Below are 9,983 nucleotides of genomic sequence, written 5' to 3' on the forward strand. Positions count from 1 at the left end.
AATAATTCTGTGCCCTAACAGTAGTTTATGAAAGTAGTCAGACAAACGAGAGGCACCTGGCTGCCACTGGGAGAACGCTCAGTGTTCTCACTACTCTGTAAGCAATCACAGACAACGTGTCTTAAAAGTTGAAAACAGAAGTTTAAGTTAAAATAGAAACACTCTGAAACTTTTCTGATGATTTTCTAAACAATTCTGTCGAGGAATTATATGTTTCTGAGACGAGTCACTGTCTAAACATCACATGCATTACTATCATTAAGCAGCGAGGTGTGTTGAAGCTGTCATCAGCTAAGGGGCGGATGCTTAAGTGCATCAGGAGCAGCGAGGAACGAGAACGTTGTGATCAGGCTGGAGATCACATCAGATTCGCTGCTGCAGGCGTGAATCTGCGGGTCTGCAGCATCCCCTTCTTAACATGACAGCAGGACTTCCCATGCAAGGAAGGTCCGCTCAACTGTTCGTCAGATCATTATTTCCTCGCCATCATCTTTTATCATCCCATCATCCTCCAGTCATCCAACTGGAACCATTTAGTGTTCCTGATCATTCTCAGAATATGCCATGCCTGCTCTGGTGTTAAAAGTTGGTACATTTAAGTCCTAGATCATATTTGTGCCTGTTCTACTGTCACTTTGAAGGATTATTATTTATATGTGTGTTTTTACTACATTATGAGTAGAAATGCTAATAAAAACTCCCAATTATACAAACAAGTGAAACTGGAAAAATTAGAATCTGGTGCAAAGTCAAATTTATTTCAGTAATTCAACTAGAGAGACTATTTAAAGGCCCAGGAACCCTTTGCAGGTGTTTTCTATTTGTAATTATAAATTTTAGTTGATTTGGGTTTTGTTTCATATCACACAGTGACATTTGAATAATTAAAATGCATTTTTTTAAAAGCTTTAGTTTACAGTAATAACCATGCCTAATGTTTGATTCTCTGTCCCATAATTTTAATTAATAGTTTTACTTTGAGAGCACATTTTCCTGAACGATTAAAATGCAATTAATTTAGATTAATTAATTACAAAGCCTGTAATTAATCAAGTCCCAGCCCTAATATATATATATATATATATATATATATATATATATATATATATATATATATATATATATATATATACAACTGCTTTAATCCTTCAAGGCATAGTATCAACAAGGTACTGGAAACATTCCTCATAGATTTTGATCCATATTGACATGACAGCATCATGCAGCTGCTGCAGATTTGTTGGCTGCACATCCATGATACAAGTCTCCAGTTTCACCACATCCCAAAGGTGCACTTTGGATTGAGATCTGGTGACTGTGGAGGCCATTTGAGTACAGTGAACTTATTGTCATGCTCAAGAAACCAGTCTGGGATGATTCGAGTTTTATGACATGATGGTGCTTTAGGGAGTAGCCATCAGAAGATGAGTACACTGTGGTTTTAAAGAGATGGACATGGTCAGCAACAATACTCAGGTAGGCTGTGGCATTGCAACAATGATCAAATAGTACTAAGGGTTTGATGCCATCGTCAGGTCTAGTATGGTGCAGAGTGTATTATTGTGGTCATTGGTCTTCATGGAGGACCTTGGGCAAGAAGTCATAGCCACTGCCCCCTCAAACTGCAAAATAAAATTATGGAAACGTTAGACAACATATTGGAAATCACTCCAAAGGGACAACAGATCACCTGAACAATATTGACAACATAAACAAGATAAAATTTACATAGGAGGAAGAAATGGAATGCAGCATAACAATCATGGACATGAAAACGAGCATACAGAGAAGACACACAAGAGCAGCTAAACAAGAAGCAGAACGTACAATAAAGAAATCACCCATAACAAACCACTGTACAAGGGAGAATCAAATAATGGACTGGGGCAGAACACAAATTATAAACACCAAACAACAATAATTGCTAAAGATAGATCAAGGAAGCAATAGAAATAAAGAGACATGGACCCAGGACCCTGCATGGGAACTTGTTATCAGTGAGGAGGGCGCGGGAACAAGAGGAGACGTTGTTCTCTGCTGCCCGCAGATAAACAGTGACTTGATGCAATTTGCTGGGTTCCTTATATAGGAAACATTATTTCTGATTGGCTTAATGAACTGTGAATTGGAATGTTTATTATGTGAAGTGCCTTGAGACGACTCTTGTCGTGATTTGGCGCTATATAAATAAACTTGAAACAGTAAAGGAAGTAACGCCACCGATGTTGGCAGTGCTCTGAGGAAGGCTACAGAGTTAGCTGAAACTTGTCAGCAAAAAAGGTAAAAACAAATCTTCTTCCTTGCTGTGTTTAGGGAAGAACTAAGCAAAGGATGGATCCATGCTTTCATTTTGTTAATGCTAAATTCTTACCCTACCATCTGAATGTTGCAGCAGAAAAGACTCATCAGACCAGGCAATGTTTTTCCGATCATCTATTGTCCAAGTTAGATGAGCCTTTGTGAATTGTAGCCTCAGTTTTCCGTTTTTAGCTGACAGGAGTGGCACCATGTGTGGTCTTCAGCTGTTGTAGCCCATCTGCCTCAAGGTTTGACATGTTGTGCATTCAGAGATGCTCCTCTGCATACATTGGTTGACATCCATGAGAAAAACTCAGTTCTAGAAATTACAGAATCGAACCACAACCCAATAACCTCTATGAAGTGTATGGATCTTGGTGTGTTCCTTTGCGTATCATTGTCTGTCTTCAAAGGGGTCACATGGAATAAACCAATACAGACCAGAATGTTGAATTGGTACTAAAATAAAGAGCATTTTTACCATAAAGCCATGGCCATGCTACTTTGCTCTAGCGATACAATGGACGATAAAGTTAACAGGTGACTCATGAAACCACTGAACTTTGTTAACGAGATACACGCATAGTTAATGTTCCTTTTGTCCGTGACAGATCTTACACTTAAATATAATCCTTCTTCTAAAATTACAACTTATTTAGCTAATAAAAATAAGTGTGACTCACCTTTTTTATTGCACTCTTTGTCCGTATGTTGCTTTCACATTTAATGATCATAATTATTTATGTGTTTGCAGAATTAAGACTTTTTGAATGCCGTGTCTTGGCCCAAAGATTAACAATTCGCCAAGCTCCTTATTAGAGCAATTCATCAAATCAGCGGGCAGTGCTGATTAAATCAACTTGGTAATAAATGGAATGATCTAAATCCTTCTGACGCCCAGAGCCCTCACAGCACACCTGTCTGATTAGGAGGCAATTTATCCCAAAGCTTTCCACTGAGTCTCAGTCTTTAATTGGGAAAAAATGTGAATGTCATTCTGGTTTGCCTGATGACAGAAACTGCGAGCCTTGATGAAAAATCTTCGGGAAATACTTCAGCTCTATGATGAGAATAAGACCCTCAGTCATAACGCCGGGCAAAATTTAGGGGCTTTGCTCTCCTAAAAGTTTAGAAAAGACCAATAAATAAATAATGGATTTTCTCTCTCATGGCTGACCTATCATTAAAGACTGAAGCATCACCAGTTCTATGTGATAGATGTGTGAGAGTCTACTTACTCCTCTTCATGTGGCAAAATATGGATCCAAATCGAAAAGAAATGATGGAGCTAAAAGAAAAGTCCAATGAAATGGAGTAAAATATAAAGTACCTACGTTTTTAAGAGTTGCTGATTTTTGAAGTTGTGTATGAAAATGTCTTTAGAGTTTTATGGCAGCCAGTTCTGTCTGCTTAAGACCTGCTCAACAACTCAGCTCAGTAAGTTATTCTGTGGGGGTCAATACTTCTAGAAGTGTGGGTGTGTTTTATTTTCTTCTTTTTAATGGGCAGCAGTAGCTCAGGAGGTAGAGTAGGTTGTCCAGTAATCGAAAAGTTGCAGGTTCAATCCTGGCTTCTGTCAGAGAATGCTGCTGTTGTGCCGTTGGGCAAGGCACTTAACCTGCCTTGCCTGCTAGTGGCCATTGGAGGGCGCTAGTGTTTGGCAGGCCTCGCCTCAGTTAGTGTGCCCCAGGGCAACTGTGGCTACTTTGTAGATCATCATCACCCATGTGTGTGAATGTGTGTGTGAATGGGTGGCGGGTGTCTTCCACACACTACAGGATCCTCTGATCAACAGTGGGAGGTTAAAATGGGCCCATAACCAGTCGTGGATCATGAGATCGTTTTGTCTGCAGTGGTAACTCAGAGCGCCCTGGCTCCTTGTATGAAACTTGAACTCCCAGTGTTTAAATTCAAGGCCTGTGTTCTGTTTCTCAGGATTTCTCCCCTCTAAGACCCCTAGTGATCACATGCATCTGTCTTGCCCAAGGACACAACAGTGGAATTCTCTACTGGGAGCTGGGATGGATCCAACAACCCTGGACAACCCGCTCTACCTCCTGAGCTGCTGCCTCTTCTATCTCTGCTACCCCTCATCAAAATGAAGTAGTTACCTCATTAGTAACCATGCAACCATGTGGAAATAGACAAAAAGACAAATTCCACTTTAAGTCTGAATAGAACCAACAATAAAACCTAAAAATAAACAAACATAATCTCTCCCTGGACTTTTGTCTGCATAGATAATCTGTGAGTTTGACATCATGTTTGGACTTTTACCTTCTTGTGAATACTATACATTTGTCTACATAGTACTCCCTTTCTCTGTTTTGTGTTTCCTGTCATTACACAATCAAGTCTGGCCACATTAGTGGCTACTTTCTGTGGGATTGCAGACGAGTTGACCTCTAGGGGAACTTGGACGCCAAAACCCAGTCACAAGTTGCTTTCTGTGTAAAGCCACGCATTAATACTCGGTGTGCATGCTGCTGTATTTCTTTGGCCTACTTGCATTCAGTGAGGTGGAAGTGGCGAGCGTTGGCAAAAACAACTCATGGCAAGTGCCAAATGGCTTGTGATGAATAGCAAATTAGGTGTAAACTTTTTCCAGGAATGACCAGTCAACAAGGGAGGAGTAGATCATTGTTGGTGGGGATAAGGCATCAGTTATCTAGCAGCTAATTATTCAGCCACAGTCATTTCCATCTTCTAGATAGCCCTGTGATTAAAGGGTTTGGTCAAATAGATAATGGGGTTCTGAGCTGGGAGGATAAGAGAGGAGAAAAGAAAAGCCATGGCTGAGTCGGAGAGAAAGCTGCTGGAGGCTCAGTTTATCTTCTGTATCTTTTTAACAATATATGTTTAAAAAATGGCCTTTGTTATATAAAATCCCATATTTTCTCATTTCTAACAGCATAGGTGTAATGCTTTTACCAGCCAACAAAACACATAAACCTTTATGTGGGTGCTCTGACTGGTCATTATGACTTCCTTATGGAATTATCTGGGAGAGCTGGAGATGTTTAAGTTAAAAATTTGTAAGGCAGAAGTTGGTAGAACATAGAAGTAGCTCTTTTGGAGAAGAAAGCCAGTAAGAACAGCGCAACAAAGCGAAACCACCCAAGGCGTGCACATCAGAGATACTGCCGGCTGCTTTTAGATTAAAGATTGCAGCATCTTCTGATAAAACGTTTCAGCAGGCACCACCTTAGAAAATATGAATCTCCCTAGAGCCAAGTTTATGCTTCTGCATCGGTACGACACGTAACACCATTGTCCATCCTTACAAGCCTGCTAGAGAGCCCTTGCAAGGACTCAACAATGTTGAGCCCACTTTTCTAAACATCTGTCGAACAAGATGGAGAACGCAAGCTTGTGATTGGTCAGGACGCCGCTTTTGCAAACAGCACCATCGTTGAGCCCTCAAAAACAAAGAAATCAAGTGGCAGACACAGAGCAGATTGAAGAATACCTTGCGGAAAATCTCTAAAAGACATGAACGTTCATTCACCCGTGACAGGAGAAGTAAAAAGATAGGCAGCAAGTGTTTCATTTGTGGATGGAAATGACAGGAAACGTGGGTTTAGAGGTGGCGACCATATGAAGAGGTGGAGGAGAATAAGGGACAAACGTATCCGTGTTGAAAAGTCTCTGAAATACATAAACACAAACACAGGTTAGATCCTGGCTCAAACCAGGGAATGCTGCTATTGTGTCCTTGGGCAAGACACTTAACCTGCCTTGCCTGCTGGTGGTCGCTGGACGGACTTGTTGCACCAGGATTCGGCAGGCCTCGCTTCTGTCATTGCGCCCCAGCGCAGCTGTGGCTGCATCGTAGCTTATCCCCACCAGCATGTGAGTGTGTGTGTGAATGGGTGTATGACTGATTGTGTTGTGAAGCGCCTTGGGGGGATGTAGAACCGTGAGAAGGCGCTTTACAGATACCATTTGAGAGTTTTCCTACATGTGGTCGTGTTGCCTAACAGGACAGATATTTAGGGCATGTCCTTTTCAGGAGGAGACCCCGTGGCCAAACCAGGACATACAGTAGAAGAATTGTCTCTTGGCGGGCCTGGCAGTAGCTTAGGGTGCCACTGGGGGAGCTTTTGGATATGTGTGACGAGTAGAAATTCAAAATGTCTTTGGTGTCTTGTGATCTTGTTGCAATCAGAAACACACAAACTTCACTGGGCCTGCTTAATTAGCCATTATCACAATGGTTAACCATTGTTCACTACATCATTTGAAACAAAAGACTTCCTTCATTGTTTTATATTTGGAATCAAAGGTCAGGTTTTCTTGCTCTAGATCAGAAATTCTCCAGGTTCTTTGAAACTTTTTACTTGGACCTTGTTGCTCATCTAAGCAAAATTACTAACAAGAGGAGATTTTTGGAGCCAAATCGAAGCATCTGAAGGAAGTTCTGCTAATGTTTAAATACAAATATCTGACTCAAATGTACGATGAGGATACATTTTTGATATAGCTCTAAAGTCTTCCAGACTATTTTTCCTAAGAAAGGTTTCCTCTGAATGAATGGGCCTCTCTGTCCAGTGTTTTATGGGAACATTACAAGTTGGTTCACTAGATCAAAGGAAGGAGGATGCTGTAATGAGCCCACAGGACATGAATAAAAGAAAAGCAGTCAAACCTCTTTGGGATATCATGAGGAAACCGGGATGAAATGTGACGTTTATGATTGCTACATGTTAGAATTGGAGGAATGATACACTCTGCAACAACCGGCTCATTTCTCCACGTAGCTCTGTCCCACTCAAACTTTATGATTCCATAAAGACGTACAAGGGGTGATAATGCTTCACTTTTGAACATCATTGTGGTTTTAAGATCTTTTTTAATTGTTCCTGAGGAGTAACAGTTGAGCAGATGTTTGAACAACTGTTCTCAATGACACGATCAAGGGATTAAGCCTAAAACTACAAGTCCTTCTGGGATTAAATCACCAAACAACCTCCGAGCTGAGTAGCTTGAAACTAAAATGTGTGTAAATGTATCTGCAAAAGCTTTTGCTGTGTAATGCATTAATTGGTTTTGACTTATTCCTGTCTGAAAATTCTCTCATAAGTTCAAAGTAAGCCCTCCGAGGCGTACACCGATGTTGCCTTTGAGGCAGCTTCTTTAAAAAATATCACCTTTTCACCTAAACTCACAAACTGTTAATGAATCTAAGTGGCTCAATCGCAGCACATGTTTTCATGTGAAAGACCATCCCTCCCAAACCAATTGGCAGCTTGCAGAGCTGATTTAATCGACGCTCAGTCGGAGCTCCTTGATGAGTTAATCCCTTGAGGACTTTGTCCAACGGAGATACGAAAAACCCGGTTGGAACTCAGGTGGTGTGGCAGCAAAAGCAAGGCTTTGATTTCATTCAAGCGTACACAAAGCTGTCTTCGGGTATGTAGGGAACTGCTGAGACAGTGGACGTAAACCATTAATATCAGTCAGCTGGGATTTACTGAACAGACTGTGTGATAAGGTGAAAGGTAATGTTAAAATCTGCAACAGGCTTTATACAAAAACATACTTTTATCATAGGTGACCCGTCAGCTTCACTCTGGGCCTGAGGGGCACTTACACCACCTTAATTCACGGTCAGCGTATTAAAGCACTTTCTGGGTAAAAGCACACCTGTTTAGTTGTAAGAAGGTTTTGGGGTTCGTGTGCAAAAAAGCACTGCAGTGAAAATTACATCATTGTTCAATGCTTCTAAGGCTTCTTTCAAATAAATGTAACCTTTAGTCAAAGAAAAATGTTTACACTTGTTTACTTGGTCAATTAGCTCCGTGAGCTATTAGCAACAATCAGGTACATTCATTAAAAATGACTGACTGCTTTTTCTAAACTGACAAGGAACTTCTGATTTTTACCATCTTGGTATCTTGACAGATTTTTGTTTATTAGAGAATTAGTGTTTAGTGTATTTTTCAACATTTCAGAATTTAGCATTTTTTTTCTGTTTTGTTTAAAAAAGAATTTAAAAAAAGCTTTTAAAACGTTTTAAAAAAAAGAAAACGTGCAGGTGAATTAGAGAGAATCTGACATTCGTCAAAGCTTTGGTTTCATGGTTATCAGAGTAAACTTATACCTAAAGGTTGAGACATGCTATCTTTTCAGTGTTTGTTCTTTTTACTCCAAAATTACAGTTATAACAGAAATAGAGCAACAGAAACAGCCACACTTACTTTTGTGTCAAGGTTAGAACTGGCTGTGTATTTGCTGTGTGGAGTCTGTGTGTTTTCCCCATGCATGTCTGTGTTTTCACCAGGTGCTCCAGTTTCCTCCTACAGGCTGAAATCACACTTAACATTCTTAACATGGCTAAATTGTAATTAGCTTTAAACAAACATGTTTGCAAAATGAATAAACATGTTCCCAAAGACTTTCCTGTTACAACAAAAGTATAGTATTTAACATTTTAAAACTAAGTTAAACTACCTTATTTTGAAAAAACATTCTGATGCTGCAGCTTGCATAGCAAGTTAGAGTATTATCGCGTCAGACCCGTGCCACAACCCGTGCACGCGCATTGGGTCCACAGCGCGCGTGTGAACGGGACTCGCGAGCGAAAATATACATGGCATCGCGCGCGTGAACGGGACTCGCGAGCGAAAATATACATGGCGAGAGGTCATTTGTGCACGGAGAGGGAGCAAACTGTGTCTGTGAGCGCACAAGGATGTGCACAAGTGACAAACCTGCGTGCGCGCGTTGCCAACGAGCACACGGCAGAGGAAAACGTGCGCGCGCGGCAGCCTCTCTGCGCGCTCAGTTTCTAATTCCGCTCGCTCGGCTGTGAGGGCTTTTGGCACTCTGGAGGCGTGGCCTGTGGCAGATCTTCCCTGTCCTCTGATTGGTTAGTTTACCCCGCACTTTACTCTCTACCTATCTATATAAAAAAATCTGAGATTCAGCAGTTGCTGTCATTGCTCAGCTGCGAGAGCGGGTGACTCTCACTCTGGAGGATCCAGGTTCGAGTCTGGCCAAGGAACATAGAGTTGATGTCATTATTCTTTCCTAATTCCTGTGATATTATTTTACAGTTGTGACCGTTCAACTGTCATTAAACGTCCGAATGTTTGCTGGGCAGTGTTTTAAAAAGTGCACATAAGCTAGATGGTTTTAACCAGGTAAAAATAGACTTGTGGGTGTAGGTATGCTCAAGTTTAAAAAGTTCTTGCCTCATTAATGTATTGTTTATTTTTTTCAGCATTTAATTGACAAATTATCCTTTCAAATAATTAATTGATGAGTTACATAATTGCCCATTTAGAATTGTTGAATGGACTGAGTCAAGTTTGGTGCACTTTATATATTTCAAAACATGTTTTTTTATTTTAATTATGCATATAAATAATTTTAATGTTAATTTATTGAAATATTTCTATTTTTTCATTACCTCACCCTTGTTTTGACAAAAACAAGACCTTGCTGGATAATATCACGGAGAAACTATTTGTTCACAGTACATGGCTCAGTGAGGATCTGTATACCAAAGGAGGAGATACTCAGAAATCTGTCTGCAGATTGTTACAACCCAGACTGGAAATGGTGGGCTGTAATAAGAAAGGAGACCAAACAGAGGAGTGGGGGGTTCAACAACTGATTTATTTAACCAAAGTAAGTGAGGTCCCTGCTGAGGGACATCCGAGTAAAACCTTGAGATGGCC

The sequence above is a fragment of the Nothobranchius furzeri genome, chromosome 1 (assembly GCF_043380555.1).
Source record: "Nothobranchius furzeri strain GRZ-AD chromosome 1, NfurGRZ-RIMD1, whole genome shotgun sequence".
Taxonomy (NCBI): domain Eukaryota; kingdom Metazoa; phylum Chordata; class Actinopteri; order Cyprinodontiformes; family Nothobranchiidae; genus Nothobranchius; species Nothobranchius furzeri.